At 46.3% G+C, this 12,098-nt stretch overlaps 1 long non-coding RNA gene across 1 annotated transcript in view; it reads right to left on the bottom strand.

Annotated features, from left to right (window-relative positions):
• The window catches only part of LOC122938637, a 113,231-nt gene that overhangs the window by 80,891 nt on the left and 20,242 nt on the right, over nucleotides 1-12,098 (bottom strand). The window contains exon 3 of the long non-coding RNA XR_006390043.1: nucleotides 2,806-2,903. This is a non-coding gene — a long non-coding RNA (uncharacterized LOC122938637). The remainder of the gene's footprint in view (nucleotides 1-2,805; nucleotides 2,904-12,098) is intronic.

Below are 12,098 nucleotides of genomic sequence, written 5' to 3'. Positions count from 1 at the left end.
TGGCAGCCATGGTAAAGTGTAGTGGGGAGCGGGGGAGCAGCATACTTACCGTCCGTGAGGCTCCCGGGGGCGCTCCAGAGTGACGTCAGGGCGCCCCAAGCGCATGGATCACGTGATTGCATGGCACGTCATCCATGCGCATGGGGCGCTCTGACGTCATTCTGGAGCGCCCCGGGAGCCGCACGGACGGTAAGTATACCGCTCCCCCGCTACCCACTACTACTATGGCAACCAAGACTTTATTAGCGTCCTGGCTGCCATAGTAACACTGAAAGCATTTTGAAGACGGATCCGTCTTCAAATGCTTTCAGTTCACTTGCGTTTTTCCGGATCCGGCGTGTAAGTGGAGTACACGCCGGATCCGGACAACGCAAGTGTGAAAGAGGCCTAAAATGGATGCTGTCCAGGAGGTGGGAGGGTCTGGGAGGGTCAGCTGCTGATTGGCTGGAATGTGTCTGCTGACTTTGAGGTACAGGGTCAAAGTTTATTTAATGATGATGAATAGGGAGCGGACTGAACATCGAATATGTTCGCCCGCCGCGGCGAACGCGAACAAGCTATGTTCGCCGGGTCTACTAATTGTGTCTGTGTTTTGGTGAATGCCACATCCCTTGCTTCAGGTGTTGCTTGTTGGAAAACTACCTTTCCCATAATTAGCAGTGTAGTGTCCCACTAGTTAGGGGTGGGCACTACACAAGGGTAAATTGGTGTGCGCGTTTTTTTGGGTGGCTTTGCATTTTCCAATGCAAACACAGGAGTTCAGAACAAGGCAGATCAAGTGGCCTCAGTGAGGTCCAAGACACCCTCTACCACAATGACCCCTCTGGAAACTACATCATCAGTGCCCCAACATGCAAGCATGAGTGGTACAAGTGTGGTTATACCACAAACTCAAGGCCTAATTGCATCTGGGCAACCAAATTTGTTTGGTACACCACCCATAGCCCCCCTTTTTTTAGGGCAGAGCAATGTCCAATCCAAGGACAGGGACAAGTGGGGGTACAACATAAAATAGTCCCGAGTGGAAATATAGAATCGACCCAAATTATAAATCTTTCGTCACAGTCTCTCACAGAAACACAAGTCACCTTATTATTAAAGGGACTAACATTCACGCCGGTACCTAATTTTGATAAATTTAGTTGGATAAAGGACATTAATCTTTTTGCACGCAAATTGGCACTGCACAAGCAGTTTTCCAGTACAAACACAGAGACTGGAAAACTTATCCAAAAAGAGCAAGAAGCGTTGGATATACTGGAGAGCCTATATTTGGAAAGTGAGGGCTATAGTGTAGAAATTACACCCCCATTAACAGGTCTCAAGCCAAGATCCAAGTGGACCCCCCCCCCCCTTCTCACAGTTCCAAAAGATTGACACTTTTGTACAGCTGGTGTCTCAAGACATCAATAAAGTGAGAATAAACAGGGAAGTTATCCCTGGGAATTTAACTAAGGAAGAACTTGTGTCTCTGGACGAACTAGGAGCCAATAAAGATATAATAGTAAAACCAAGTGACAAGGGGGGTAACATAGTTATCCTGAACAGGGATGACTATGAGGGTATGGTGAACAGACTGTTGGGGGATAAAGAAGTGTATCAGATCCTACAAGAAAATCCCACTAAGAGATATCTGGAAGATCTTAAAGATATCTTGGGAACCGCAAGAAGAAATAATCTCATATCCAAAGACGAATTGGATTTTTTATACAATAAGAGCCCCACAATTCCAACCTTCTATGCACTGCCAAAAGTGCATAAGAGGAAGCACCCGATACCTGGGCGCCCGATAGTTTCGGGTAATGACTCTCTTAGCCAACCTGCCAGTGAATATGTGGATGAGCTATTGAGGCCTTTTGTGTCTTCTCTCCCCTCATACATCAAAGATACGACAGATGTACTAACAAGAATTAGGGGAATTTCTTTATCTTCATCCACATTCCTGGCAAGCTTGGATGTGGAAGCTCTCTATAGTAATATAGATCATGAGCTAGGCATCCAGGCTATCAAATACTTTTTGGACACAAAGAGCACTAATTTTCACGAGCACAGTTTATTTATTTTATCACTGTTAAGATTCATCTTAACTCATAACTATTTCCTCTGCAACGGTACCTTCTACCAACAGATGAAGGGTACCGCGATGGGGACCCCGTGTGCACCGACTTTTGCGAATTTGTTTTTAGGGTGGTGGGAAGACACTCTTGTCTTCACGGACAGCATGTCACTATTCACCAATCACATTTTATTTTGGGGTCGATTTATCGACGATGTTTTGTTGTTTTGGGAGGGGACGGAAGAGGAGTTTGTCACTTTTGTTGACAGGTTAAACAAGAACCAAATAGGTATGCATTTTACCTTTGAAATTCATCCCAACCAGATATGCTTTCTTGACCTTTTGATCCAGAAAAATGTGGATGGGCAAATCCTAACACAGATATATCGAAAACCTACTTCAACTAATAGCCTTCTCCACTGGACCAGCTGGCATCCAGTGGCCTTGAAAAAAGGAATACCAGTGGGGCAGTACTTGAGAGCCAGACGGAACTGCACCACGGAAGAGGCTTTCAAGAAAGAGGCTGATGAGCTCTTCAAACGTTTTAGGAGCAGGGGTTACCCAAGCAAATGCCTAAAAAAGGCATTCAATCGTGCAAAGGGCATGGATAGGGATGAATTAATATCGGGAAACTACAAGGCCAATCAGGATAAAGAGGGAAGAGATAAAAGGATTAGATGCATAGGGACCTATGATTGTGGCAATCAAAAGGTGATGAAGATCTTAAAGAAACATTGGAAGGTACTTACCAGCGATGACCAACTAAGAGCTGTTCTGCCACCTTATCCCAGTGTCACATATAGGAGAGGCCCAAACATCAGGGACAAGCTTGTCCATAGTTTCCTTCCTGAAAGACAAATAACAAATGCGAGTTGGTTAAAATCCAGCATTATTGGTTCATTTCCCTGTGGAGGATGCACCTTTTGTAAATACCTGCCCAAAGTGAAAAAATTCAAAAATCCTATAGATGGACGTGACTATGTGATCAGAGAGTTCTTCAACTGCCGGAGCAGTGGTATTATTTATATCGCCTCATGTAATTGTCCCAAATTATATGTGGGTAAGACCACACAGGAATTGAGGCGTAGAATATCTGGTCACATCAGTGCCATAAACACGGGAAAAGACACGTCATTATATAGGCATATAACTTATGCCCATGGTGGAAACCTGGAGGTCCTCAAATTTTGGGGACTTGAGAAGAAAACTTTGGGACCGAGGAGAGGCAATCTAGATACAAAACTCCTACAGGAAGAGGCTAGATGGATACACAGATTGCAGACCCTGAGTCCAGGTGGCCTAAATGAGGGTTTCTCTTATACGGCCTTCATTTAAATCCAACACAGCGCAAAAGTGACAAGTAAAAGAAATATAAAAGTGAAAGAAATTATATACTAATAATACCAAATCAGAAGAAATGTTCCATATAGACCTTAGTTCAATTACAGAAATTACCGCCATATAATCATAGGATAGTCAAATCAAATCCCCCTCTCCCCCTCCTCCAGTATATATCCAGTTTTTATCTCCACCTATATATATATACATCATGGAGAAGAAACCGACTATAAGTGTTACCTTTAGGAAAAATATTAAGTGCAGTGGATGGACTATATTAGGACATTTTAGTCAAACAATAAGCCACCTGATTGAGTCGCAACTTCCCTGCGGCACATACCGTTTTATGGTATAAAGTATGGTGGATATGTCATCTATCGGCAATCTTGATACAAGGATATAACTCTTACCATGAATAGTGTAAAGTATGGTGGATGTACTAAATACTGTTGATCATATAATCAATTTTATAGCCTCATGTTAGTCATCCTGGATTACAAACGCTATTTTAAGTTCATGTAAGTAGTATATGATCATACATAGTGAGGATGGACTATAACAGCTGGGAGACTTTTAATGGAGGCTATGAATGGGTTAAAATAGATCGTGGAGGCAGGGGGAGTATTTACAAACAAAAAGGGGGGTGGAGGCAAGTGACGAATACATCCATCTCAGTGAGATCGTAGGCGTTTCTCCATTCATACCTGATGCCGTAGTTACCAGGAAGTGGAGATGACGAGGAGTTAGAGGGAGACGCATAGGATATTGCGTCAGTGGATTGACTTGACCGGAAAGCGGAAGAGCCGACGGAGGAGGCGTCTGGGATTGGTCGTCGGGGATGGCTTTGATAGATGGGCGGGATCTGTTTAAGTTTATAAGAAGGTCTTATGAAGCGCGCGCGCTCATATACCCCGCATCCCCTGACGAAGCCACAGCTGGTGGCGAAACATGTCGGGAGGGGTGGTATAGGGCGACGTTTTAATACAGTGAACAGTGTCAGGGAAACTGCCACTAATATGCTGCAGTTAGCAGCTGAATAGATAAGGAGAGAGTGTGAGGCTATAGGGATGTAGATTGCAGCGGCCATCCAATGAGTCAGTAATAGAGGACGCAGTGCAGTGTCAGCAGAGTTTAGTGAGGAGGGCAGATAGTGGTAAGGAAAACTGTTGATTTACTGAGAGCTCCGCGGTGCATACAAACAGCTACAAATACGAGATTAGCAACATTGTTGGCTGGTTGGTAACCTTGTATATAGGGACCACTGAGTAAAGAAAGTGAGGCAGGAGTTATATTCACATCAGCGTTCCGCAGTACCCACTGCCAAGGAATCTGCCTATAAACTGCCAGCGTCAATATCATCCCACATCAAATGGTGGGATGAGGTGTACCCTATTAAGGGTTCCTATTAAACTATTGTGCATGCAATCACATCCTGAGAACTGCCAAGTAAACCACTCCGATAAAATCCCATATAACACTGTGACACTGAAAATTTTAAACATTCATTTCTCTCTTTTTTTGTAGTGTGTATTGTCAAATAATAATAAAGTATAATTAAAAAAAAAAAAAAAAAAAAAAAAAATTTGTTAGGGACCCCTATAGGGATTCAAGGTCTATTGTAGACCATTGTTGCATACGCGTTACTCCTACTCACAAGGAACAGAAATGTTATATTTAATTGTGTATTTAATGTATGTGTTAATGTGTTGTTATATGCAATGTTCCCCTGTATGATGCAATAGCAGGCCTAGTTGGGTGTAGTTAGACATCCCAGACACTAGAGGGAGATAGGGAGCCCCTAGTATAAATGTCCAGGCCCAGACAGGGAGAGGGAGTGTGCAGTGCAGTGTGTGCAGAGTCCGGAGTCTGAGAAGACAGAGGCTAGAAAGCCTGCTCCTGACATGCAGCTTGATAGTCCTGGCTGCTAGTGATGTCCAGGAGGCTAGTGAGAAGATCCAGCCTGCCTGATACCAAGAGAGCCTTAGTTAGCTCTGAAGACACCCCAGTTGCAGGATCCAACCTCCTGGGAGAAACCCACAGTCAATCACCAGCCAAGTGAGGAAACTCCAGGGTAAGCTAAGTAACCCTGATGGGCAGATGCAAATAGAAAGGAAAGCAAGAATCTAATACCTGAGGAAGATAGTAACCAAGGATTTAAGCCACCCTTTAGGCATCTGGGCCTTGGGATATATAGCCAGAGCAGGAGTTCTAGAAAGGACAGTGTACATTGATTCTGAGGAAAGGTACAACCTGCTGCTGAGTGCTTGTGAAGTTACCCTCTGCGTATCTTGCATAAATATTGCCTGCCATTCTGTGAATAAGCCTACTTGTGGAACTGTGATTGAAAGACTGTATTACCACCTGCTGTACAAAGTTGGATTGTTCAGTAAAATTACGTTTGGTTCACTGTTCTACTTGTGTACCTCCATCATTCCAACTACCAACCGGTGTGCCACCGTCCAAAGGCACTGGCGTCACAAATCCAACAGGGACCTTGCCACAGGCACTCAAAATACCTGTAACATCCAGGACACCTCACCCACCATCAGGCCTGGTCCCTACGTACAGAGTGTGCCCCAGAGGAACCGTGTCTACCTCTCCTTCACTGCCACGCGCCTGCCCAGGGTTCTCCAATACAGTGAGTAACCCTCGATTGCCCATAACCGTGACCTCACTTCGCTATACCCTACAGGTCTGGCGTGTTGCAGCAGCTTCTCACTTTTGGAGGTGTGGTTTATAGATTTTTTTCCTGCCTTTTAGGCTACTTTCACACTAGCGTTCGGGTGTCCGCTTGTGAGCTCCATTTGAAGGGGCTCACAAGCAGCCCCGAACCCATCCGTCCAGCCCTAATGCATTCTGAGTGGACGCGGATCTGCTCAGAATGCATCAGTCTGGCAGCGTTTGGCCTCCGGTCCGCTCAGCAGGCGGACACCTGAACGCTGCTTGCAGTTCGGGTGTCTGCCTAGCCGTGCGGAGGCAAGCGGATCCGTCCAGACTTACAATGTAAGTCAATGGGGACGGATCCGTTTGAAGATGACACAATATGGCTCAATCTTCAAACAGATCCGTCCCCCATTGACTTTCAATGTAAAGTCTGGACGGATCCGTTCAGGCTACTTTCACACTTTTTTTTTACAATATAATGCAGACGGATCCGTTCTGAATGGATCCACCGTCTGCATTATATGAGCGGATCCGTCTCAGACGGTTCCGCTCTGAACGCAAGTGTGAAAGTAGCCTTAACTAGCTGGTCGGTTGTACTCTGTGGTACTTCTGGAGTTGCTAGTTTTCTACTTTCAGATAAGTCTTGTCTGTTCTTATTGTTTTGTGTTTGTTATATTCCCTGTTATTCGTATCTGGGCCTGAGACAGAGACTTCCATTCGTCCCTCTGGGGAGGAATGGTTTGTCTCTGGTTCTAACCTTATTTCAGGGCCTTATAGGGATATAAGGGTGTGGGTTCACAACATATGAATATTCCTACCTTCAAGGTCTATTCATGTTTATAGGTAGTTAGGGCCCGGATTAGGGTTGTTTAGGAGGCGACCTGTTTCTGACCTAGTTTTCAGGCCCCCACACTGATCATGACAGATGGTGGGTGAAAGAAGGAGCACTTGGCATCAGATATGTGGCATCAGGCGGGTGGAAGCATCAGAATAGTAGCTGAGGCTGATAGCCAGAAGAAACTGGTCTCTTTTGTCAAAGTGTTGGTGTGGCACTATGGATGATCTAGTCTGATGCATCACGCATCGGTGGGTAGAAATCCTGGATAATCCACGCCTGATTCATCTTGACAAAGGTCAGTCTCTCCACATTTTTGGTGGACAGGCAAACTTTTTTGAGGGTAATTATGGCCCCCGCTGCACTAAACACTCACTCTGATGCCACACTACTGGCTGGGTAGGACAACTTTTCCAGGGCAAACTCTGACAGTTGCAGCCACAAGTCCAGTTTGGCTGCCCAGTAGGATCTTCAATGTGGGGTGGCAGGGTGCTGTCCAAGTATGCCACCACCTGCTGGTTCGTGTTCTGCTCCAGGTTTAGCTGCTGCTATTGCTGCTGTTGAGTAGTTTCTTCACTAGGCGGGTGAAGAAAGCTGCTCATTAGCAACTCTAGACTCAAGTTGCTGCTGATGGAGCTGGTACTGCTCCTACCCCCCACCCTGCCACAGCAGCCATGGCAGAGGAAGGTGATTGCAGAAGGCCCCCCGTTCAGACCTGCGAGAGGATGGACATTGGTGCAGATAGGCAGCGGCCAACTTACTACATAGGATATACCTATAGTAGCTCAGTTTGTCCTCCCTCTCAGTGGGTGTAAAAAAAGGCTCCCATTTTGTACCTGTTAGCGTGGGTCAAACAAGATGGAGAGCCAGAAGTCATCCCTCTGCCAAATGTTGACAATTCGGCTGTCACTACGCAAGCAAGTGAGCATACATGATGTCATTTGTGCAAGTGACTCGTAGGGACTCCCTGCCTCCATCTCCACTGCATACTGCCACGGTCTGTTTGGGTCCTCTGCCTCCTCTGGCTGCTCCTGCTCCTCCTCTCCTGTCACCTGTGTAGAAAAACCACCTATTTCGCTACACATTGCTTGTGCTCCAATGTGCTACTCCTCCTTGAGATCAGCCCCACAGGGCTCATGTGGCTGTGAAATCTAGGTGCCACGTCTCCAGTCCCCTGATCAGCCAGATTTACCAGCATCTGTTCCAGGACATGAAGCAATGGAATGACGTTGTTTGTCCCGTAGTCTTGATGACTGATAAATAACGTGGCCTCTTCAAAGGGCCTTAGAAAATGGCAGGTGTCACGCATGAGCTGCCATTGGCTGACATCGAAGTTACACAGGGGAGTATTCCTGTCCGCTTGGATCATCAAGAAATCGTTTATGGCCTTTCTCTGTTCGTATAGTCGGTCCAACTGTGACACCAGATATGGCACTGGTGGTACTGTGCACTGGCAGAAGTTGGCTGAGTAGACGCTGTAGGCCTGACACACATGCTTGCAGACAACTAACTGCTATTATATTACAGTCAAAAAAAAATATTTTATTTTTTTAAATGCAAGCTACTGTGACACCAGATATGAGTGGCACTGGCAGATGTTGGCAGAGTAGACGCTGTAGGTCTGACACACACGCTTGCAGACAACTAACTGTTAACACCCTACATAATCTTTTAGTCCTAGACTAGTGTAACAGTATGCAGGGGTTGTTTACTGTGCTAGAGAGAAGTGTGAAAGACACCCGTGTTGAACATGCAATAGTGAGTGCCTTTTCTTACACTTGGAAAAGGAACAGAGAAATGGCTAATGCCCAGGCTGAGCTAAACCTGCCTCCTCACTGCCTCATCACTGAAACACTGAAACACCAACAAGATGGGGGTCTCAACAGAAGATGATTCAGTGGGTGCTTGAACAATAGAAGGCCATAGCACAGGTCCCTGTAAGCAGACCGGAAAAGCAGGCACATGGTACCAATTTGGCAGGACATTGATGTGTTAGAATCTATGAACAAGACCCTCAATCCTCTGTTGGAGTTCGCAGATGCTCTGTCTGGAGAAGAGTATGTGAGTATGTTGTATGTCAAACCTGTGCTCGACCTTCTAAACACCACAGTTTTTCCTCTAGATGATGATGACATTGACACAGACCTGACGAAGGACAGAAAGAGAGCCATCCTCAAGTATTTAAATAAGAAGTACTCAGACCCTGCAACTGATGACCTCTTGGATATGGTCTCCTTGGTCGACCCTCGCTTCAGATCATCATATATAGCAGATGACCGAAGAGACTTCATCTTCACAAAAGCAGCAGCAGAAATTCAGAAACTGCTAGAGACGCAAGCTGTGTCTGCCACAGAGTCACCACCATCACACACAAGCACAGAAGCTGATGGAGAAGCACAGAGAGAACCCAATAGGAGTAAACAATGTCTGGGCAGCTTTTTCAAAAAGTCATCCGCTCAGCCTGGCCCAGCTGCCCTCACTGACAGAGAAGTGATTGAAATTGAGCTTAAGAGTTTCCTGCAGGCACTGGATGTAGAAGGAGAAGCTGACTCACTGGTGTGGTGGAGGCTGCACCAGGCTAATTTTCCCAGGGTGGCAAGCCTAGCTAAGAAATACCTTTGCATTCCTGCCACAAGTGCCCCCTCAGAAAGGGCATTCAGTACCAGTGGCAATATAGTAACATTCCACCGATCTGCACTGAAGCCCGAGACTGTGGACAAACTTGTGTTTCTGGCGATAAACCTTGTCTGATGTGCAAGAAGTTTAATCACTGCACGCAAGGAGCATAAACACTGATGTTCAGTCATGTTTATATTTGCACTACATATTGATTTGCAAGTTTGCAATTTGTTGTATATTTAAATGGAACCTGTCATCAGCTTTATGCAGACCTCACTGAGGGCAGTATAAAATAGTGACAGAAATGCTGATTTCAGCAGTGTGTCACTCATGTGCTAAAAGTAAGTGGTTGCCGAGAACCAGCATCACAATCATTGCAGCCCAGGCCTTGAAATGGGTCAAATCTACTTGAGAAGAGTCATGGTTATTCATAATCTCCTGCTCTCCCGCCCATGTGCTCATGGTTGGCAGTTCTCTCCTAGAAAAAAACGGAGAAAACTAGATAGAAGACTGTCAGTCATCAGCAGGTGGGCAGGGAGAGCAAGCAGGAATCCATGAATAACCATGACTCTTCTCAGGTGGCCGGGACTCTTTTCCAGGCCCAGTCTGCAATGATTGCGAAGCTGGTTCTCAGCAACAAATTACCGATGAAACAGACCGATGAAATCAACTCACCTGTCTCTACTTTATGCTGCCGGTAGTATGGGCAGCATAAAGTTGATGACAGGTTCCCTTTAACGGAATAGAAACCAGAAATATGTGCAGCTTTTTGTTTTTGTGCAATATAAATAAGTAATCAGGACAGGAGGAAGTAATGTAATTTTTATTTTATTTTTACATTTTTCACTTTATTTTCAACAAATTTGTGTTTTACTAACACTTAGTCTTTATCTTTACATTGTTTGGAAAAAGATCTGTTACTGTTACACAATATACATATTAAACATTTCTTGAATAGTTTTGTAATTTGTATTTTTTGTATACATACAGAAGAAAATTATATATTGCAATATATATCGCATATCGCACATGCTTCAAATTATATCGCCATATAGATTTTAGGCCATATCGCCCACCCCTACTGTGGGCTCAGCTCAACTGTACAGCGAGGAAGAGCTTCTAGAGGACAATCAGCAGTTACTGCCCAGCCAAGATCTGGAGGAGACATCCGCCACTTCCTCCACTAGGCGGGCAAGCAGTGATGAGGAGATTGGCGCGGGAGCTTGTGAGATGAGCGGTCAGAGACTGTTGAGGAGGACATCAGTGACATGCAGACACTACTCGATGATGATGAAGCCGATCGCACTTGGGAGCCAGGTGAAGAAGGGGCTTCGTCATCATCAGGAGAAGAGGGTGACAGCTTGCCTGTCAGGCAGTAGCTGAGCCAGCAAGGCGCTAACATGGCTGGGAGTCAGCAGGGTGGCAGTAGTGGGAGGTCAGGAGCCAAACGGGCAGGAGTAGACCACCTGCTTTGCAGCAGCCTACCTGCCTGAAAAGGAGCGGTGCACAGGTTCACAGAAGCAGTGGCGGTAGCAGTCAGCCAGTGAGTAGTGTTGGGGGGAAAATCAGGTACTCGGCGTGTGGCAGTTTTTTGTGAAGCCGCCGGAGGAGGTCAACATGGCCATTTGTAGAATATGTGGACAGAAGGTGAAGCGTGGCCAGGGTGCCAATGTTGGCACCACTGACCTTCATCAACAGCGTCACCATAAAGTGGCCTGGGAGAACCGTGGCTCCGATGTGGTGGTCCAGCTTTCCGCAGCTACTGCTGCATTACCCAGTGGCACGCACCCGGTTTCAGCCAGTCAAGGCTTCACCACCTCAGCCGAAGGGAGCTGTCTGTCGTTTCCATCATCTGCTGGTTTAGATACTCCTACTCCTCGTCAGTCATTCTGTCAGCAATCAATCACCGAAGTTATGGCCAAGAGACAACAGTATGCGTGCACGCATCCAACGGCGCAGAAGCTGAACGTGCTCCTGTCCAAGTTGCTGGTGCTTCCGTCCCTCCCTTTCCAAGTAGTGGACTCCGCACCTTTCAGAGAACTGATGGCTTGTGACAAGCCGAGGTGGATAGTCCCAAACCATCATTTCTTTGCAAAAAAGGCAGTACCAGTACCCTGCACAAACATATAGAACAGAAGGTGGGCCAGTCTTTGACCCTGTTGGTGTCTGCCAAAGTGTACGGCAGCGCCAACATGTGGAGCTGTAACTACGGTCAGGGACAATACATGTCATTTACGGCCCCCTGGGTGAATGTGGTTCCTGCACAGCCACACCAGCAACTTTGCCAAGTGACGCCGCTTACGCCTGCATGTTCTCACGCCGTTGGTCAAGAGACAATGGGCAACCTGCATGGCAAGAGGCGATGGGCAACCTGCATGGCACACGTGTTCAATGCGGTTGTCAAGCGGTTTTTGAAGTCTTCCACCCATCTGCAAGACATCCTAAAAATGGCCAGGAAACTTTGTATGCACTTCAGCCACTTGTACACCGCAAAGCACACCCTCCTTGAGCTGCAGCGGCAGAACTGCATCCCCCAACATAGGCTGATATGCTATGTTTTAACCCATTGGAATTCCACTCTCCATG

The sequence above is a fragment of the Bufo gargarizans genome, chromosome 5, assembly GCF_014858855.1.
Source record: "Bufo gargarizans isolate SCDJY-AF-19 chromosome 5, ASM1485885v1, whole genome shotgun sequence".
Classification (NCBI taxonomy): Eukaryota; Metazoa; Chordata; class Amphibia; order Anura; family Bufonidae; genus Bufo; species Bufo gargarizans.
The sequence above is the reverse complement of the archived record's forward strand: the minus strand, read 5'-3'. Positions and strand labels throughout refer to the sequence as shown.